At 42.4% G+C, this 21,905-nt stretch overlaps 1 protein-coding gene across 20 annotated transcripts in view; it reads left to right on the plus strand.

Annotated features, from left to right (window-relative positions):
• The first annotated feature begins 11,018 nt into the window (after positions 1–11,018).
• Positions 11,019–21,905, plus strand: part of B3GALNT1 (beta-1,3-N-acetylgalactosaminyltransferase 1 (Globoside blood group)) — a 90,466-nt gene continuing 79,579 nt past the window's right edge. For 4 of the 20 annotated variants that reach the window (XM_089910936.1, XM_089910937.1, XM_089910938.1 and 1 more), the window contains exon 1: positions 12,801–13,287. The gene's annotated coding sequence lies outside the window, so the exon portion shown is untranslated. The other 16 variants (XM_089910939.1, XM_089910943.1, XM_089910945.1 and 13 more) reach the window with 16 other exon arrangements.

A 21,905-nucleotide genomic window follows, 5' to 3' on the forward strand; every position in this document is an offset into this window, starting at 1 on the left:
GCGGTACGTGGGCCTCTCACTGTTGTGGCCTCTCCCGTTGCGGAGCACAGGCTCTGGACGCACAGGCTCAGCGGCCATGGCTCAAGGGCCCAGCCGCTCCGCAGCACGTGGGATCTCCCCAGACCAGGGCACGAACCCGTGTCCCCTGCATCGGCAGGCGGACTCTCAACCACTGCGCCACCAGGGAAGCCCTCTCATTAGTTTTTGATGTATCATTTCATTGTTACCTTTTGAAAAATATCACAAATATGTTTATGATTTATTTACCTGTTTCTCACATAAAACGTAGCACAACAAAAACACCATCCTGCATCTTGCTTTATCTCATTTAACAATCGCCTAGTGATAGTTCCATACCAATATATAGAGGCCTTCCTCATTCCTTTTTAGTTGTGTAGTTCTCCATTGCTTGGATGCCCCATAGTTTACTAGACCATTTCCCTATCACTGAACATTTGGGTTGTTTCCAGTTTTGTTTTTGTTTTGTTTTGTTTTGTTTTTACTATAGCAAACAATGCCACCATAAGTAGCTTTATGCCTATAATAATTTTTATGTAATAACAATTTATGTTATGACATAAACATAAATTGCTATATGTCATAACAATTTCATATTTTTGCAAGTATGCCTCCAGGAGACTTTCCTGGAATGAGTGGATGTTGGGTCAAAGGGTAAATGCTCATTTAATTTTTCTAGACATTGCCAAACTCCTCACCATAGCGGTTATACTACATTTTTTTGCCTTGCCACTAGCAATGAGAAGGCCTGTTTCCTCACAGCCTCACATAGTCAAAGTTTTGGATTTTTGTCAATCTGATAGGTGAGAAATGGCATCTCAGTGCAGTGTTAATTAGCATTTCTTTGTTTTAATTTATTTTTTACTTTTTAAAATGTTTTTCACTGTAGTAAAATATACGTAAGTTTTAACTTTTAAACCACTTTTAAGTGGACAGTTCAGTGGCATTAAGTATGTTCACATTGACTACCGCCACTGTCCATCTAGAGAACTTTCATCATCCTAAGCTGAAACTCTATACCTATTAAACAATAACTCCCCACTCCTCCTTCCCCTCATCCCCTGGTAACCTGTGTTCTACCTTCTGTCTCTATGTATTTAAGTATTCTAGGTGCCTCATGTTAAGTGGAATCTTACACTATTTGTATATTTGTGTCTGGCTTATTTTACTTAACAGTATATCCTCAAGGTTCATCCATGCTGTAGCATGTATTAGAATTTCACTCCTTTTTAAGGCTAAATAATATTCCATAGTATGTATATGCTCCATCTTGTTTATTTATTCATCCATTGATAGACAGCGGGGTTGTTTCCATCTTTTGGCTATTGTGAATAATGCTGCTATGAATATTAGTTTACAAGCATCTGTTCAAATCCCTGCTTTCAATTCTTTTGAATATACCCAGAAGTGGAATTGTTGGATCATGTGGTAATTCTATGTTTAATTTTTTGAGGAACTGTCATATTTTTTTTTCACAGCAGCTGCATGACTTTACATTGCCACCAGCAACACCCAAGGGATCCAATTTCTCCACATTTTTGTCAACACTTGTTTTCTGGGTTTTTTGATAATAACAATTCTCATGGGTCTGAAGTGGTATTTCATTGTGGTTTTGATCTGCATTTCCCTCATTATTAGTGATGTTGAACATCTTTTCATGTACTTATTGGTCATCTGTATATCTTCTTTGGAGAATTGTCTTTTCAAGTCCTTTGCCCATTTTTGAAGTAGAGTTGTGTGTGTGTGTGTGTTGTTGACTTTTAGGAGTTCTTTATATATTCTGGATATTAATCCTTATCAGATATATGATTTGCAAATATTTTTTCTCATTCTGTGAACTGCCTTTTTACTCCGTTGATAGTGTCCTTTAGCATACATAAGTTTTTAATTTTGATGAAGTCCAATTTGTCTTTTTTTTTCTTTTGTTACTTATGCTGTTGGTACCATATCAAAGAAATTATTGCCAAATCTGATGTCATGAAGATTGTTCTCTGTTTTCATCTGAGTTCTTATAGTTTTAGCTTTTATGTATAGGTCTTCAATCCATTTTGAGTTTGTTTATTTATTTATTTATTTATTTTTGACCACGACACACAGCTTGTGGGATCTTAGTTCCCCGACCAGGGACTGAACTCGGGTGCTTGAAGTGAAAGCACAGAGTCCTAAACACTGGACCACCACTGAATTCCCAGTTTTGTGTTAATTTTTATATATGATGTTGGATGAGGGTCCAACTTCATTAATTTGGAAATGGATATCCAGTTTTCCCAGCACCATTTGTTGAAAAAGTCCTTTCACCATGAATGGTATTGGTACCCTTGTTGAAAATCGTCTGACCATATATATGGGGGGTTATTTCTAGGCTCTCTATTCTATTCCATTGGTCTATATGTTTGTCTTTATGCCAGTTCACAGTGTTTTAATTACTGTAACTCTGTAATAAGTTTTGAAATCAGGAAGTGTGAGACCTACAACATTTTTCTTCTTTTTCAAGATTGTTTCTGTTATTTGGGGTCCCATGAGAGTCCACATGTATTTTAAGATGTATTTTTCTGCAAAAAATGTTAGGATTCTGATAGGGATTGCATTCAATCTGTAGATCACTTTGGGTGGTACTGAAATCTTAACAATATTAAATTTTTCATTCCATGAACACAAGATGTTTTTTGCATTTATTTGTGTCTTCTTTCATTTCTCTGTGTGATGTTTTATAGTTTTCAGTATACAACTCTTTCACTTACTTGGTTAAGTTAATTCCCAAGTATTTTTATTCTTTTTGAATAAAATAAATGGAATTGTTTTCTTAATTTCCTTTTCACATTGTTCATTGTAAAATATTTCTCTTACGATGGGCAGGCTGAGCACCTTTTTGTGTGTGGTTTTTTTTTTGTTGTTGTTTTTTTTTTGCGGTACACGGGCCTCTCACTGTTGTGGCCTCTCCCGTTGCGGAGCACAGGCTCCGGATGCGCAGGCTCAGCGGCCATGGCTCACGGGCCCAGCTGCTCCACGGCATGTGGGATCCTCCCGGACCGGGGCACGAACCCCCTGTCCCCTGCATCAGCAGGCGGACTCTCAACCACAGCGCCACCAGGGAAGCCCCCTTTTGTGTGTTTAAAGGCCATTTGTATTTCTTTTTCTGTGGAATTGTCTGTTCATACTTTTTACTCATTTTTCTATTGCACTGCTGGCATTTTTCTCTCAATTTTTAGGAGCTCTTTATATATTACTAATATTAGCCTTCTGGGTCGAGGTTTCAGTCACAGAGGTATATGTATTTGTCAAAAATCAGAGAATGTACAATTAAGATTTGTGTATTTCATTCTATTTAAATTTTATATCACAAGAAACACCTTAAACAAATACTGAATTCTGGTCAATAATATACATGCATCAATATACTGGTTTGCGATTTATTTTGAAACACAACAAAAAATAATATAGATTGACGGATGGATAGAGATAAATTACATACATGATAAGGCAAGTAAAATGTTGATGGTAGGATCTAGAGGGAGCGTGTTCTCTACAAAATTTTTTCAAATTTGCTGTATGTTTGAAAATTTTCATAATGAAATACTGGGGAAAATATTAGCCCTCTAATGATAGACATTACAAATATTTTCTCCAAGTTGTCAGGATTTTTTACTTGCTTATAGTTTTTTCTCATGAAAAGTGTTCTTTTAAAAGCTTATGTATAAATGTATTTATGAATCTTTTATTGCTTCTTCATTTTGAGTCATATTTTGTGGGGTTTTCCCTTTCTTATGTTATATAGCAATTCATTCACACTTTCTTCTACTACTTGCATTATTTTCTTTGTGTGTCTGTGTGTATTTCAGTTAAGTGATTATTTTTTAAGAAATAAATCACTGTAGCTTCAGTGAAGTGCCCTGTGCCACCCTAGTCTCTGTCCCCTTACCCCTCACTAGAGGTAATCACTCCTGTGCTTTGGTTATATATGTTTACTATATATGATATATATACTTATAATGCATATATAAATTTATAATACATATATATATTTACAAACAATAATATAATTACGTTTTTCACATTTGTAAAACATATTCATAAATAACGCCTTTCTGGAACTTGCTTTCTTTGATCAACATTATATTTTTGAAATTTATCCAAGCTGAGAGATATAACTCTAATCTATCCATTGTAATTATTACATGAAATTCTTCCTAAAACATGCTGCATTTATTTATCAATCCTCCCATTTGTGCATATTAGTGTGTTTCAGATGCCTCTCAGTTAAAAGAAAGCTGTCATAAACATTGTTGTACACACCTTCTTGTGCACATGTGCATGTTTCTCCAGGGAAGACATCTAAAAGTGGAACCGCTGGTTTACAGGATATGCACATATTCAATTTTATTAGATAAGTGATTTATACGATCATCAGCAGTGATTACTACCTGACAACTTAATATTATTGGACTTTAAAATTTCTGACAATGAGTAGGTATAAAACTGTATCTCATTGTGGCTTTAATTTGCATTTCCTTGATTCCTATGAAAATGTGCATCTTTTCAGATATTTACTGGCCATGCAGATTTCCTCTCCTATAAATTGCTTCTTCATACCCTTTGTGAATTTTTCTACTGCCCATTTGCATGAGCATGGAAACTGTGTAGTCACACAGGGCCCTGCACTTAGAAGGGCCTTGTGCTTTGTTTAATGCTCTGCTGGTGCTGTTTTGAAATTCTTAATAATTTCTTACAAGGGGCCCTGCATTTTCATTTTGCACTGGGCTCCACAAATTGTGTAGCTGGTCCTTAGGCTGAGCCATGTTTGAACTGAGTTTTGACAGACAAAAAGGGATTCACATAGATCTGCATTGTTCAATATGGTGGCCACTTAGCCTTATTGTTCAATATAGCGGCTACATTAATTTAAATTAAGTAAAATTAAAAATTCAGTTCCTCAGTCTCATGAGCTTTGTAACCCTTTAGACTGTGCCTGTGGGGAACCACTGACCCATTTAAAACCAGAAGTGCATGGAAAGATCTGGGTTTGAGGAAGACAGCCCTCGTGGTAATGTGAAGGACTAGATAGGCAACTCAGAAGTCAGGGGAGCAGACAGAAAGCTCTGACACAAACCCAAGTGAGAAGTGAGGCTTTTGAGGGAGCAGAAGATCAGAAGGTCAGGGTCTCAGAGAGAGAAAATCCACAAGGTCTTGGTGGCTGTCTGGACATGTGGAGTAATGGAGAGGGAAGAACTGAGGGTCAGACTTGGGCGACTGATAAATGGGGCTGCTTTAACCAAATCCAGAAGAATAAACAGATTTTATGGGAAGGTACTGAAGTTGGCTTGGACACATTCTTGAAGTATTCTGGGACAGTTGTTCACCAGTCTCCCTACCTGCTAAATGAAGGTAGTGGTAGCATCTGTCCTACAGGACTGATGTATTAATAATCAACTGACACAGATATGTGAATACACTTTGTTAATGTTTAAGTGCCATATACATGTTATCTAGCATCAGTCCTGTATGTATCTGAGGTCTGATGGAAGGAAGAAGCAGGGGAGGGACTGAAATACTGCTTGCGTTTGCATAAAAGGAGCACCATCCATCTAGTTCAGTGAGACAGGAGATGCTGGAGGAAAATGCTGAAGAGAATGAAAAATGTGGATAGTCAAGTAAGAAATACAGGATAACAAATCATCAATTAGAAATACACCCCAGCTGCTTCTAAACATAATAAATTGTCAAAGCTTTCCATCAAGTGGAAGAAGATGGAGTTACAATGAGATCTGGGAGAAAACACATATTAAAAAATTCAACTAAGCAATTAGTAGCGGCATTTACTGTAGATTAGAAACCCTCTCCAGAATTACTTCTGCCTTGGAACATACATAACATATATTCCAAACTGCTGTTACTTTTTTTTTTTTTTACTTGATAGCATATATTTATTGGGTTTGTTTTTCTCCCCTTAACCTCACTCTTAATGGGCTCAGATTTTTAACATTATCCCCTCCTCCACTTATTAATTTTTTTTATTGGAGTATAATTGCTTTACAATGTTGTGTTAGTTTCTGCCACACAGCGAAGTGACTCAGTCATACGCATACACATCCCCTCCCTCTTGGACCTCCCCGCCTGCACCCACATCCCACCCAACTAGGCCATCACAGAGCACCAAGCTGAGCTCCCTGTGCTGCTACATTTTGATTTTCATCTGCAGACACAGAGTTAAAATGTAATATGTCCTTAAAGCTGACTGCTAGTTCAAACTTGTCATTAAGCATACTGCTTCCTAACGTTTGATTATATGTTTGGAAAACTGCTAGGAAGTTTAACTATCTGATTGATTAGACAGTATTTGGGTGTGAAACGTAACCCTTTGATGCATGCTGTTCTTCCAGAATTTGGAGGTAATGTGCAAGATTCTTAAATTAGTTTTGCTTTTGTGAAGTAAGCAAATAACCTGATGTTAAACCTTAGTTAGGCTATTTAATTAAATTCCGTACCTATCTATTGAAGATATATCACAGCAAGGCAGAGTGGTAGGGCATGGTCCTTCCTTCAAGGAGCTGATATCTCTTAGCAGAGACACCTATAAACTAGTACTGAGGGAAATGAGTGAGTGCTCACAGAATTCGAAATAGTCTGGGGTGATATGGTCAAAAGGAAGAGTAAGAACAGTAGCTGCCATCAGAGATCAGAAATCCATAGTTTTATGACTCAATGTGAAGTTATCTGAATAAGGCTCTGAGAGCCAATCTAATGTCAAGGTCAGCATCAGCCCTCCATCTCCCTGGGTGATGCGGGCAGCAGAAATCCTCCACTTAGTTAAGCTGGCTGTGGCCAGGATATCGGCAGCTCCTTCCACTGACAGGGAGTCTGGCTACCCATCCCTTCAATCTGGGTTGGCCTCGTGGTCTCCTCTAATCCACAGAATGTGGCATATGTGACCCTGTGTGATTCCCCATCTATGCCTTAGCAAGTCTGACAGCTTCCACCTCCACTGTCTTGGATGCTGCCCACAGACTGACAATGGAGCCCCTGGAGGATGAGAAGCCCTGAAGATTCTCCAGGAGAACCATGGCCTTCAGTGGACGGCATCACCAAGTGCCAGACATGTAAGTGACGTCACCTTTGACCTTCAGCTTAGCTGACTTTCCAGTTCAGGGGTTGGCAAACCACAGCCTGCGGACCAAATCTGGCCCTCAGCCTGTTTCTTTGTAGGGCCCTTGAGCTACGAATAGCTTTTGCTTTTTAAAGGTTTGTAAAAAAATAATAATAATAATAATCAATAAATAACAAAGAAGACTATGCAACAGACACAAAACCTAAAATATGCACGATCTACCACCCCTTACAGAAACTTTTGCCAGCCCCTGTTATAGCTGAATATAACTGTGTGAGTAAATCCAGACAAAACCACAGAGGAGTCAGCCAACCAACCCTCAGAATCGTGAGAAATATTAAATGGATATTTTTAATATATGAGATGCAATAGATAACTAAATCACAAGCTGAATAAACGCTACACAAGGAACAAGGAAACTGCCTCGAAGGAAATAAGCTCTCGAAGGTTTTGGACCTTTTCTTCCCAATCATTTCACTTGAGAGGATTTCGTCCCCCTAGTCTGCTGTCCATGGCTCTGTTTTGCATCCTAGGGAGGTTTTGCCATCTATGAGCACATATATCCACTCATTATTCATAGGACATTCAAAACATTTTAAAAACAGGTATCGGAATATAACTTTTCAAAAATAAAAATACAGAATTTGTAAGATATAATATCAGTGTCCTAAAGCATCCTTCCAAATACAGAGGTCTATTTTTTTCCGTATATTACTCTATTTGCAATGGAGCCTTCCTAGTTTTGTTACCAATGGATTTCCTTTACTTAGTGAGGTGAACTGTCAGCCAAGGTGAGGTGAAGAATGGTTGTGATAAAGGCATCAGCAGGTAGCAATCACTTTACCCTTTGCAAAGGGCACAGCTACCTGCCAGGGCTGGAGCCAGAAAAAGAATCACAACCAGGGATTCAGATCTGAATATTTACACAGTGTCAAAGAAGTCCAGTGCCTAGACTTACACTGCTACTATCCACAAATAATTTTGTTGTACACCCATTTTAACTCCTACTTCCACCTCTATTATTTTCAGAGAACCTCCAAAATACCATAAATAATTTTTAAATGTACATTTCACGACCCTATTCTTTCTCCTTCCCATAGGGGAAAAAAAAAACAAAAAAACAATGCTTTTGTAAGGGACAAGCAGTTGAACCAAGAAATCTGTAAACAAAAAGAAACGGGGCGGGGGGTACTTCCCTGGTAACGCAGTGGTTAAGAATCTGCCTGCCAATGCAGGGTACACGGGTTCAATCCCTGGTCCAGGAAGATCCCACATGCTGCGGAGCAACTAAGCCTGTGCACCACAACTACTGAGCCTGTGCTCTAGTGCCCGTGAGCCACAACTACTGAGCTCCCACACCTAGAGCCCGTGTTCCGCAACAAGAGAAGCCACCGCAATGAGAAGCCCACACACCGCAACGAAGAGTAGCCCCCGCTTGACGCAACTAGAGAAAGCCCGTGCGTGGCAACGAAGACCCAACGCAGCCAAACTTAAATAATAAATTAATTAATTAAAAAAAAAAAAGAAATGGGGGCCCATATTTATAGTCTTCATGTAAATGTGTAGATCACAATTGGGGATGGGTGGTTATGATGAGGCTTGAAGTTAAATAGATGATCCAGACCCACCTGATTTTGAGCAAAGCACCACTATGATCAATACTACACATCTAAGTCTGCATTTGGCCTAGAGCAGTGTGGTAGCTCCTTTCCAAATATTTTCCCTCCGACTCCGCAGTGAGCCTCATCTCCTCGTGTTCATGCCTTGTCTGATCCCCTCCCCTTGAATCTTGAACAGTCCTATGCTTCCTATTGACCAATAAAATGTCACAAAAATGATGCAGCATAACTTTCAAGTCTAGCTTCTGCCTTGCAGCTTCTGCCTTGGACTTTTAGAAAGCTGACTCTGATGAAATTCAGATCAACTGGCAGAGGCATGAGCAGACACTAATTTGCTGATGCAAACAAAAACCACTGATATGATCCACTGACTGACTCACTAAAAATTATAAAAGTGGAGATACAGGCTCTCTGTTTAGAACCCTACATTTGTCTGTGGAATAGAAGATGCCCTTTGAGACTCCTCTTGTGGGAGCTGAAGTGGTCATTGTTATACAGAGTAAACTTGACATAGATCTCACCCAGTGGGGCTTATAAGCTTAAACGGATGAGCTCACGCCCCCAGATTTTTGATATGAGCCAGAGACCAGGTGATCACAGACAGAGTTTACACAGAGTATTACATATTCTTGATTTGTTTCTGTTGTTAGAATGGAACTGGGGGTTTAGTTTCAGGTATGCCCAGTTACATATAGGAAACTCCTCTTGGATTTTATCAAGCCTTCTTAAAACAGACATCACAAGACCTTGTAGAAAGTATCACTGCTTTTACCAGAATTATCCACAGGAACCCTACAGTGGCCCAAACTCCACAGAGTCCAGAGTTTTACTGTTCTTTGAATGAAGCTAGTACCTAATTCAATGAAGCGCCTAACACTGGGTACCAGAATGATCCAGATGATTACTCTATCCACCTAGGTGAATGGATTTGTAACCCATGTCCTCCTTGCAGGGATCTAAGACTTTCTCCTCCAAACAGATCCAAAGTCTCCACCCCACAGATTACCTATTAACCACAAAAGAGAAAATGTAGTTTAATAGAGAAATCTGGAGAACACTTCAGATTTCAGTGACCACTGATACTGGGACAACCTAATATTATGCATATAAAAATAACAGGGGTTTAATATTTATTATTACGTTCTTGCTGATGGAAAACAATAAGAGCACCTCATAAAGTGTGCCATCTTAGAAGGATTCTTGCCATCTAATCAAACCTCTCAACCTTCCTTCGAGCTTACAGGAAATATGGGATCTAGAGAAAAAACTAAATGACATCAGGAGGAAAACAAGGTCAGACAAATTGCGAAAGTAGAACCCTCTGCCAAATAACTGGCCTAGACCCTTTAAAAAGTTAATACCACAAAAACAAAACAGGTGGAGGATTGCTCCGCATTAAAAGAGACAACCAGGGCTTCCCTGGTGGCGCAGTGGTTGAGGGTCCTCCTGCAGATGCAGCAGATGCGGGTTCGTGCCCTGGTCCGGGAGGATCCCACGTGCCGCGGAGCGGCTGGGCCCGTGAGCCATTGCCGCTGAGCCTGCGCGTCTGGAGCCTGTGCTCCGCAACGGGAGAGGCCACACCAGTGAGAGGCCCGCATACCACCAAAAGAGACAACCATAACAAATACAATGCATGAATCTTCACAGGACTCTTTTTTTTCTTTTGACTAGCAGCAGTCTTTAATGTAAATGTTAGGCAGAGATACACACAAATTTGAAAAAAAGTCTTTAACTTGAAAGAGCTTAAAACAATAAAAAAAAAGATTAAATAGACAATTCAGGAAACAGGAAACTTAAAAGAGAAAGTCCTGAGATTTGTTTTATTATCCATTCGGTAAGAGAAGATATTGCATCCCTTAAATAAGAACTGGACGCCATGGGACTACCTTTCTACAAAACCAATATATGACTTTTTTTGATAACTGGAGAAATTTGCATATGGGCTGGATATTAGGTGATGTCAAATTATTAAGTTTCTTAGATGTAATTTAGTTTCTTACGTGGTTGCATAGGAGAATGTCTTTGTCTTTACTTAGGCGAGAGAGAAAGAAAGCAGTTAACCGCAAAATGCTGAGTTATTCATTCTCGGAGGAATGTACATGGCTGTTCACTGAACTATTCTTTCAACTTTTCACACCGTGATGCCTCTGCCGACCTGTTCACTGTGCCACAGACAAGCGGCCTGAATGCGGAACTGTTTTCAGATGGCACTGTTTCAGGGGTGCCGAGAGAGGAGAGTAAATACTATTTCCGAATTAATTCAACAACCTACACCCAGAGGCCGGTGCAACCAGAGCCCATACAGCACACTCAGCTCCCGCGCCTCAAAGCTTCTCCGTTCTTCCCAAGAAGCAACAGTTAGTGCAACTCAGGGTGGGGCAGACCTTTGAATTCTCCAGACCAAAGGAGGGTTTCGAGAGGCATTTCTCGAGAACATGCGGCTCCCGGGACTACTGTCCACACCCCAGACCATTGCAACCCCGACGTATCCCCAGCCTTCTTTTTCTGTTGAGTCTAGAAGGAGAACGCGCATTTCGTCTGCAAGAGCAAAGAACTTCCCAAGATGTCTTCTTCCCTTCATAGCTCTGTGCGAATTTTAATAAGTAAATACCTCCCGGACTGCCGCGAGGCCGGGCACTTACGCAACTTGAAAATAGGGCAAGCCGGGGCAAAGAGAAGCGAGTCTTCAACAGAAATCCTTCCCGAGGTCAGCCCATCGACTAACCGCTGCCAAGCTCAAATGTAAAATGACTACCTAGCAGCCCGGTGCATGGAATGCAAGGTGAAGCCGAGAATCCCGAGGTCGCGCCCGGATCAGCGCGGAGGCCTGGGTGCCGCGCGACGCCACCCTCCTGGGGGGGTCAAGGCCCGCGCGTGCGTGCGTGCGAGCGAGAGGACAAGGGGCTTAGGGCCCGGCGCGTGGTCTGCGCGCGCCCGGCCGCGCGTGCTGCTGCGGTAAGGCTGAGTATGCGCGCGGGGCTGAAGCTTAGGCCATCCACCCACGTCGGAGCACGGTGCGCGCCGCGCGGGGGGTGGTGAGTGTGGTCCGGGGTGGGTGCTGGGGCGGCGCGGAGGCCTCGGAGGCCCTCGGGCTGGGTGGCGGGCGTAGCGCTGGGACCTGCTCCGGCGGTGACGCGCCTTCCTCCGGGACACCGAGGCCCGGGCAGCTGGGCCGGGAGGCGAGCCGGGCGGCGCCGCCCACTCCTCCGGCCCTCTTCCGGAGCGCGGCCGGGGTTGAGCCGCGAGCGGCCGCGCCCGGACACTTGGGCCTCCGCGACTATTCATTCCCCCGCCTGGTGAGCGCGGGAGGTGGGGCCGCGGGCGACACCTAGGAGCGCCGGGGTGCGTGGTAGGGCCAGGCCGAGGCTGCGAGGAGCAGCACGCTGTCCGCCCTGCTCTGCCCCAGCGCGCAGACTACTCCCTTCCCGTCTCCTCGGGGAGCAGCACCAAGCAAGTTGGGCGGGTCGGCGGGGGAGAGGACGGGGACGGTGATTCGGTGTCGGATTCCCCAAGCAGGCCTGGGGTAAAGCCTTGACAAGGAGTTAGGGAAAGGCCCAGCAGCCGAATTGTGGGAGGCTTGTTCCTCCTGGGGAGGGGTTGGGAGGAATGTGGACCTAAGGAGGAGAATGGGCGAATTGGCCAGAGAGAGGAGGAAACCCGAAGAGGCTAGGGCTACAAGATTTTTAAAAGGGGTCTTAGCAAGCATACAAGGCATTTTAAAGGAAATCTTTAAGGTGCAATGGAGCCTCACTTTTCAAGCAATAGGGAATGATGCCAGCAGCAAGCACGAGTGGCATTCCGTGTTTCTTCTCTCTCTTCCACTGTTGTAGGAAGGAGAATGTGCAAAGCAGAGACGGTTTTCTTTCCTTCATGTGTTTTGCACTTAGTACCAGCGTTTAGGAGGTGGCTGGTTTGTCAGGTAGAGCTATCAATAAGGAACAAATTACCAAACCATGTCTTTTTTTCTGTTTTCAGAGGTGAGGAAGATTTGAGTTTGCAGTCTTCACCTGGGAACAGCTTTGTGTTTTAGCTTTCCCCAGGCGGCTTAGACAGAGGTAGGGAGCTGATTTTGTGCTGATAAAAGCATACATTGAACCTGTATCAGTGTAGAGAAGGGAACTATTTACTATTTAGAGATAAGAGTCTAAGACCTTTTTGTTTTTTCTCCTGACTAGAAAGTTCATTCAAATGAATGGTTGTTGGGTAATTCCAGTCCTGAAAATAAAGCCTGTTATCAAGACAGTGGCCAAGTATAATTCCAGATGAGATGCATGAAGTGATTTGAGAGCAAGGAGGAAGAAGAGAGGATCAAAGCTTTTCCAAAAATGAAAAGAATGTTGATATATAATGGTTTGCTCCTATAGCAGCTTGTTAGGTATAGAACATTAATTTTAGATGTCTCATGCCCAATGTTGTTAAGTTATGACTGAGATATATTCTTTTTCTGTTCTTCTGTTCAGTAGTGCACGGCATATCTTTTAATTAAAGCATGGAATACGGAAAACAAAAACTTCAGCTAGTGTTTTAGTCTCATCTGAAATTCTACAGGTAAGTTCCTCTTATTTTAATTGAGAAATTATCCTTATCGGTTAAAATTGACCATAATAGTCTCCTTTATAAGATTTTAAGGATCATTTATGCAGCTACATGTTTTGTTATATATTCTAGTATATTTCTTCCCTAAAGGATTTGAGGAGTTGGAAGAGTTAAGCTCAATTAAACTATTTTAGGTTATATATATATATATATTTTAAAAAATTGAATCATTATTAAAATACCATGGTATCTCAGGAAAACTTAACTATATAAACTTATTTTAGTGGTCATATTCAACTCAAGATCAGACTCAACTCTCTTTATCCCTAAGAAAATACACCAGTGGTTACTTTTCTCTCTTTTCCTTCCCTTTCAAATGATTTGCCTTGTCTCTGTGCCCAGTCTCCAGCTCTGTTCTGTCCACCATTGGATGATACAGGTAGAATCCCATTTTAGGAAATGCCTTTATTCCTTCTGCAACCATAATATGTCCAGGCCAAATATGCTTCTCTGTTACATCAGAAAACAGCTATCGTTGCTCATCCCTGCTCACTGTGTAGTAGATAAACACACTACAGCTTCATGAATGAGGTCAAAACTGGAAGGTCAAACAGGATGCTCTTAAATGACGTGGCACAGCAGATAAATTCAAAAGTTGCAGTTCATTTAATAGCAGGTTCTTTGGCAGATATCTTTTTTTGGACTATGAGCAATGATTTTGCTTTAGTAAAAAGTTGCATATTATAAATATCAATTTGCTTTTGCAATCGGAGCTTTTGATACATTGTGAATTAGAAGAGGGAAGGCGATGGTATAAGTTAGAAGCAACTTGTAGGGGGCATGTCTAGGTGAGGGGGAGATGAAGCCGCAGAACAGTCTGTAGTGTGGGACCCTGAGAGGCAACAGGATAGAAGATTTGGCTAGGGGTGTAACTTGCACTCCTTGAAACTGAGAAATTAAGGAATGAAAAACAGAGCTAGAGTAGATTGTTTCCCATTCTGTGTGGATCTGACCCTGACACAGGTAGGTAGTCAGGAAGTCAAGGCCTTTTGTTGTCCCCTTATAGCATCCACAGCCTTGTTTAATACTTCTCAGCCCTGCTACCCTCCAGGAACCATTTCATGTAGGGAACATGTTACGAGCACTAGGATCCCCTTTTCAGTGACATAGCCTTCTGGGGTAATGAGGAAACATAGAGAAGAGAGACCTTAGGAGGTTTTGTTGCTGTTCTGAGATGCCATTTCATGGGGCTAGACAAAGACTTTCAGACCAGCAGCCTATTTTGAAAATAGTTTTATTGGAGCACAGTCACATCTATATGTTTAATAATGTCTACGGCTCCATTTTTGCTACAAAGGCAGAATCAGGTAGCTGGGATAGAGACCATGTGGCCCACAGAAAATGTTTGCCATTTGACCTCTTTTTTTTTTATTTTTATTTTTTGCAGTACGTGGGCCTCTCACTGTTGTGGCCTCTCCCGTTGCGGAGCACAGGCTTTGGACGCGCAGGCTCAGCGGCCATGGCTCACGGGCCCAGCCGCTCCGCGGCATGTGGGATCTTCCCAGACCGGGGCACGAACCCATGTCCCCTGTATCGGCAGGCGGACTCTCAACCACCGCACCACCAGGGAAGCCCTAGCCTTTTACTTGTAAAAAGTTTGCCCACTCCTAGGCTAGAACATAGATTTCTGCTAACCTCCAAAGCAGTGCACTTTAAGTAGGCTCTTTTAAGTTTGAATTAAGGAAGTACTGCTCCCGTTAAACATTTCACAAGTCTGCAACCACCTACTACCAGCATGACAGTGAGGGCTCCAACCATGTCTCTTATCTGGAGCTATATTTGGCTATTATTTCGGTAACAGAATTTGTTTTCAAGAACGGAGTTACCCACTTGCTGAGAGAAATAATTATAATCAACTCTTAGCTCAGTATTAAATAGTTTCATTCTCTAAACTGATATAATTTGTATAATTTGCACTTTGGCGGGCATCTACACATTCTGAGAGTGCAAACTCAGTACCTTGTCATGACCGGTGGCCATAGGTTTGGAGACATTTGAGCTGGGGCTGGGGGGGGGGGGCGTGTCCCTCCATCTTCTCCAGGTGGGCTTTGCTCATAATGTTCAGTCTAAAACTTGGAGTCATGAACCTTTTCATGACTGTCCATGCTCTGCATGGTGTCAGCAACTTGAGGGCCAGGCAGCCTAGCCTGTAACACATGTCTGGCATATCGAATGACTGAATGAAATACATTCAAATAGCTAAGGACAAGGGAAGCAGTAACTTAGCTTGACAGACAAGAATGACAAAGATCTGTAATACTACTCACCTAGGGCAACAATGGGAAGAAGTGTTAACTAGAGCAGCTTGCACTGTCCTCTTCCTCCAATGAGTAAAGCTGTTTGTAGCAAAACAGAGACAGGCAGCCCAGCTCTCAAGGCAGCCTTGGTGCTACTCTGCCTGACTTGTGTCATCTTTGCTCTGCTCCAGTTTTCCTAGCTTCTCTGAACCTGGTTATCCTGTTGCCTCTTCCCATAGGCCGCTCTGTCACATGGCTCCCTCAGACTGCCTACCACTCAGGGCAGAGTGAGTCTACTTTTGTTGTACTCTTTGCTCCCTACCCAGGAACCTCAAGAGGCTATGGGATTGGGTGTGAGGTTGGGCTCTTCTACAGGCACTGTGCTCTGGAGACGGAGCACAGCATTTGGAGTTGAACCTAAGTTTGGGTTCCAGGGCTGCTTGTATCTGGGCTGCACCAGTCTCTGAAAAATGAGATAGTGATACCCATTTTACCATGTTGTGAAATGTGCTTTGTAAATTGCTGTAGAAGTGATACAGACTTAAGCCCAAGAGTCCAGTTCACCTTAAAAAAAAAAAAAACCTGCTTAAAAGTCTAACTTATTGGGCTTCCCTGGTGGCGCAGTGGTTGAGAGTCTGCCTGCCGATGCAGGGGACACATGTTCGTGCCCCAGTCCGGGAAGGTCCCACATGCAGTGGAGCGGCTGGGCCCGTGAGCCATGGCCGCTGAGCCTGCGCGTCCGGAGCCTGTGCTCCGCAACGGGAGAGGCCACAGCAGTGAGAGGCCCGCGTACCACAAAAAAAAAAAGTCTAACTTATTACAAAGAGTACATTTTTTTGTGTGTGTTGGATACAAGGGCAGGTAAGGCAGGAGCAAAGAGAAAATCTCAAATGAATTTTCCTTGTCAGGTTCTACTACTTTTGGCCTCTCCTCATCTTTCTCAGCCTAAAGATCCTACATGCCGCAAGCCCAGAAATCTATAAAATACAGTTGTCCTCAGTATCTGCAGGGGGTTGGTTCTAGGACTCCCTCAGATACCAAAATTGATCTCAAGTCCCTAAAATGGCATGGCATTTGCATATAATCCATGCACATCCTTCATATACTTTAAATCATCTCTAGGTTACTTGTAATACCTAATGTAAAGTAAATGTTATGTAAAACATAACGTTTAGTTATGTTAGTTGTAAATACAATGTAAGTGATACGTAAATAGTTGCCAGCACACATGGCAAATTGAAGTTTTGCATTTTGGAACATTCTGGAATTTTTTTTTTTAATATTTTTGATCCAAAGTTAGTGGAGCCCATGGTTGCAGAGCGCTGTGTTCCCATATATTGTTATTCCTACAATAAAATACTTTGTTTACAAACGGTTTATGATATGTGTTTTTAAAACAGGTTTTTAAAAACCCAGGTGTCTTCTACCTCAACACGCAAGAGGCTGGAGGTTTCCATTTTAATGAGGCTAGAATGAAGGGCATTCTCCCATACATCTCAGAATATCTGAGGGTGGTATCACTGCAGCCAGCCGGGGATGCAAGTGCAGAATGGGGAAATAATAATGGAGCATTAGGTATTTATACTCACTGTCTACCTAAAACTGTATAACAACCACAGAGAGTTATGCTTCATATGGGGGTTTTTCTTAAACTCATTGAGTACTTCAGATTCATTCTTAAAAATGGAACAATTTAAAAATTTTATGCAAAATGAAACCTTTTCTTTTTAAAGGTTTTTTAAAAAATATTTATTTGGCTGCATTGGGTCTTAGTTGCAGGATCTTTGTTGCAGCACTCAGGCTCCTGTCTAGTTGTGGTGCGTGAGCTCTAGAGCGCACGGGCTTAGTTGCCCCACGGCATGTGGGGTCTTAGTTCCCCGACCAGGGATCCAACCGGCGTTCCCTGCATTGGAAGGTGGATTCTTAACCACTGGACCACCAGGGAAGTCCCAAACCTTTTCTGTATACTACATTTTAAATATGAATAACAAAGTCATGGAATCTTGGAGTTGGAAGGGACCTTAGAAGTTATCTAAAATAACTTAAAACTCAGTGAGGAATTAACCTTTGTAACATTCCTGCCAGCTGCTTGAAGATTTCTGTTGGTGAGGAGCAGCCCATTCTAGTAATCTATACTGAACCTTCCCACTGTTTTTTTTTTTTTTTTTTTTTTTGCTGCGTTGGGTCTTCATTGCTGTGCATGCTTCCTCTAGTCGCGGTGAGCGGGGTCTACTCTTCGTTGCAGTGCGCAGGCTTCTCATTGCAGTGGCTTCTCGTTGCGGAGCACGGGCTCTAGGCACGCGGGCTTCAGTAGTTGTGGTTCGCGGGCCCTAGAGCGCTGGTTCAGTAGCTGTGGCGTGCGGGCTCAGTAGTGGTTCACGGGCTCTAGAGCGCTGGCTCAGTAGTTGTGGCACATGGGCTTAGTTGCACCGTGGCATGTGGGATCTTCTGGGACCAGGGCTTGAACCTGTGTCCGCTGCATTGGCAGGAGGATTCTTAACCACTGTGCCACCAGGGAAGTCCCCCACTGATTTTTATCTTTGGGCTTCCATTTGCCTTCTGGAGTTACACTGACGTATTGTTCAAAATATCTGAAAGCATCTACCATGGCCCTTCTAAGCTTTTGTTTTCCCCAGAACAGAACATTCCTCAGTTCCTTCAGCCACTACTTTATCCAATTCTTATTATGGGAGTTGAGAAACCAACCCCTTAACCTTCCTCTCAACTATAAATCTAACTTGTCAAGGATCCTTTTAAAATGGAACATATGTGTGGCTATGGGTTTATGATCCCTTTTGCCCAGACTCCTTTCTCTTTCTTGAACCCAAGAGAGTGTTAGGGGTTTTAGTGTGTGTGTTGGGAGAGGGAGGCACATTATAGTACTAACCTGTAGGATTTCTGTTAGCACTGCCATTCATTTACAAGCACCTGGGGAATGCTTTCCGTGCTAGGTGCTGGGGACACAGCAGTGTACAGAAGTGAGCATTATCTTTGTTATGGTGGAGCTAGATGGGATCTGAGAGGTATCCTGGCCCAATCCCTTAAAGGCTCTGATGAGAGAAGCAACTCCCTAAATTCAATAACTTGCCCCCTCCCCCAGCCACTGGAACTAGAATCCTTGTTTCCTGACTCTCCAGTTATTCCTTTACACCATCACCTTTCTTCATACTGAATTCATACTCAACTAAAACCTTTAGGTCTTCCTAACTTAGACGGGTGTTAAAATGGTCTCCCATCCTCTCTTACGCAGTTGGTTTTTTGAACTGTGATATAGGACAGTAAATTTTTTCCCATCAGATTTCATCTTGCTTTGGCTCTATTCTAACCTGTTGAAAGCTTTTTAGATTGCAATTATATCTTCTAATGAATTTGCTATTTTTTCCTGCTTTGTCTTGCCTTCAAAATTGAATAAACCCATATTCATTTGTCTTTCATAAGAAGTATTAAACAGGAAAAGGCTAAAGATAGGCCTGTGATTAAACCCTAGAGATTTTCTCCCAGGTTGACAAAGATGCTCTAACAGCCTTAGAACATAAATGGGAGGACAGGTCTTTGGCTGTTTTGGTCAATACTGTATTCTCACAGTCTAGCTTGCGCCCAAGAAGCGTGTGTTGAACAAAAGACTGGCTGTGAAAAATCCACTGGCCGAGATGGATCAGCCGATTTTGAACCATCTAGGCACTGCCACTGGACTCAGCTTTTTCCATTTTGTTCAGAGGGACCTTTCAGTGCACTGCCATCTTCAGAGAAGCTTAATTCTTGTGTGTTGTCTAAGGCTTCCCTTGATCTTCTGGTCAAGGAACCCTTTTGAATATGGAGATGAGGTTAGTCAGGTGAAATTTTCTTAGCGACTCTGCTGGCTCCTGATGGCCACTGCTTCTGTGTCGAAGTGTTCACTAATGTTTACAGAAGTGTGGGAGCTTATTCAGAGTTATTTGGAATATAAACTCACTAACATTATTCCCCCTCAGCAATTCCGCCCTTGCTGAAAAGTGTACTTGGAAGAGACTTGTTGAAAATTGTTTGGGTGAGAATTAGAAAGAGCTGAGCATGATTTGCTTGGAGATTGAACTGTGTTTGCATTTAGGATTTCCCTTTTTTTAAGTTTGTGGTTTAGCTTTGTCAACTCTTTATCCCTGGGGAAGAACAGAGGTGCTTCACTACATGGAGGAAAGTATGAAGACATCAGACTAGAGAGATAAAAACAAGTCAGGAAGGATGCCTTGTACTGCAGAGGTTCCAGACCCCACTTATGGGGTGAGGACACCTGGATTTCCAGCCCTGCTCTGCTGCCTGTGAGCCCCTGACTAAGGAGCAGGTCTCCAAAGCACTTACTATAGTGCCAGGACCAGGCAGGTGCTGTTGCTACAGTTACGGAGAGAGGGGAGTATGAAGAAGTTAGGTAAGATAGAAAGCAAGTTCTTTTTGACGTTAACTTTGTTTGCCCCGACAGAGTAAAGAATATTTCATTTTTAAGCATTATTAGATTATGCACATGTAGTGGTTGCAGTTCATTCATTCAATAAATAAAATTTGATTCCCTATTATACTTCCAACTGTGTGCTTCAAAGTAAGAAGAAATGTAAGTCTTATCAAATATGCTTAATCCTTAAAGTAGCTTGATGCCTCTTAAATATCTCATACCTCAGTTTGAAAAGGTTCATGTATTTTGTAGTTCTCCAGTTCTCCAGAGAGCATACAGTGGATGTAATAATAATAACAGTTCTCTTGGGCTTCCCTGGTGGTGCAGTGGTTGAGAGTCTGCCTGCTGATGCAGGGGACGCGGGTTCATGCCCCTCTCCGGGAGGATCCCACATGCCGCGGAGCGGCTGGGCCCGTGAGCCATGGCCGCTGAGCCTGTGCGTCCGGAGCCTGTGCTCCGCAACGGGAGAGGCCACAGCGGTGAGAGGCCCACGTACCGCAAAAAGAAAAACAAAATAATAATAATAACAGTTCTCCAAGAGATGATGATATGCAATAAAGTTTGAGAACCACTGGCTTAAGAAAGAAAAGGGAAGAGAGAAGTAGTGGTCAGACATCACTGGTTCTGTCTGTTTCTAATATAATTGGAGGAGGTAAGAATGACAGAATTTTATATTGCTTTGTTTATGAATTAATGTGTTCAGTTTGAGAGGGTACTACTAGGGAAATTTTCTTCAAGGATATGTATTTTTTAAATAAATTTATTTTATTTTTGGCTGCATTGGGTCCTTGTTGTGGTACGCGGGCTTCTCATTGTGGTGGCTTCTCTTGTCGCGGAGAACGGGCGCTAGGGGCACGGGCTTCAGTAGTTGTGGCTCGCAGGCTCTAGAGCACAGGCTCAGTAGTTGTGGCGCACGGGCTGAGTTGCTCCGCGGCATGTGGGATCTTCCTGGACCAGGGATTGAACCCATGTCCCCTGCATTGGCAGGCGGATTCTTAACCACTGTGCCACCAGGGAAGTCCTGTCATTTTATATTAAACCCTATATGCATAGGACCTTTTTTAGGCAGTTAGGATTTATACTCCTTTGTAGTATCATGTTTTATGCAGAGAAGTCAGAATGTTGCATAACTGGCAGCAGTTTAGTAATTATCTTTTTTTTTTTTTTTTTTGGCTGCTTACGGGCAGGATCTTCGTTCCCCAACCAGGGATCAAACCCTGCAGTGGAAGTGTGGAGTCCTAACCACTGGACCGCCAGGGAGTTTCCAGTAATTATCTTTAATAGTTAGCTTACGTTTTCTCCTTGGATGACTCTGAATCTACCATGCTTGGGCCCAGAATTTCATTGAAATTTGTTTTTTGTTTGTTTGTGTGTTTGTTTTTTCCTGTCTGGACCTTTTATTTTTAAATGAACATTATCAGAATCAGTGCAGCCTATTAGAATAAGGCTTTGTATTAGAAAATAGCGGAAGAAGAGTAAGCATAATCTAACAGAAACTCAGGAATTTACTTTTGGATTCAGTTTATTCTTGGGAATATTTTTGTAATATGTTAAGTGGATAAAAGCACATTACCAGACCATTTGTACAATATTCAGATATCCATCAAGCACCTACTGTGTGCTAGGCTCTGGGCATATGCCATTGAACAATATGGGCAAGGCCTTTCCTTCATGAACTTACATTCTTGTGAAGGGAACAGACAACAAACAGGCGAAGAATTCCAGGTAGGGTTAAGGGCTTAGAGGAGAATAATGTGAATGTGATATGTGATAGGAATGTGATAGAAGATAGGGGCTGGGGGAACTACTTGAGATAAGGGGCCAGGAAAGGATTATCCTAAATGACATTTTGCTGAGACCTAAAGCATGAGAAGGAGCCAGACTTTCCAAGAACCTCTAACTTTTGAGTT

Source organism: Delphinapterus leucas, chromosome 4, assembly GCF_059928025.1.
Source record: "Delphinapterus leucas isolate spDelLeu-1000000601 "Yukka" chromosome 4, BTC_Dleu_Yukka2, whole genome shotgun sequence".
In the NCBI taxonomy this organism is placed as follows: domain Eukaryota; kingdom Metazoa; phylum Chordata; class Mammalia; order Artiodactyla; family Monodontidae; genus Delphinapterus; species Delphinapterus leucas.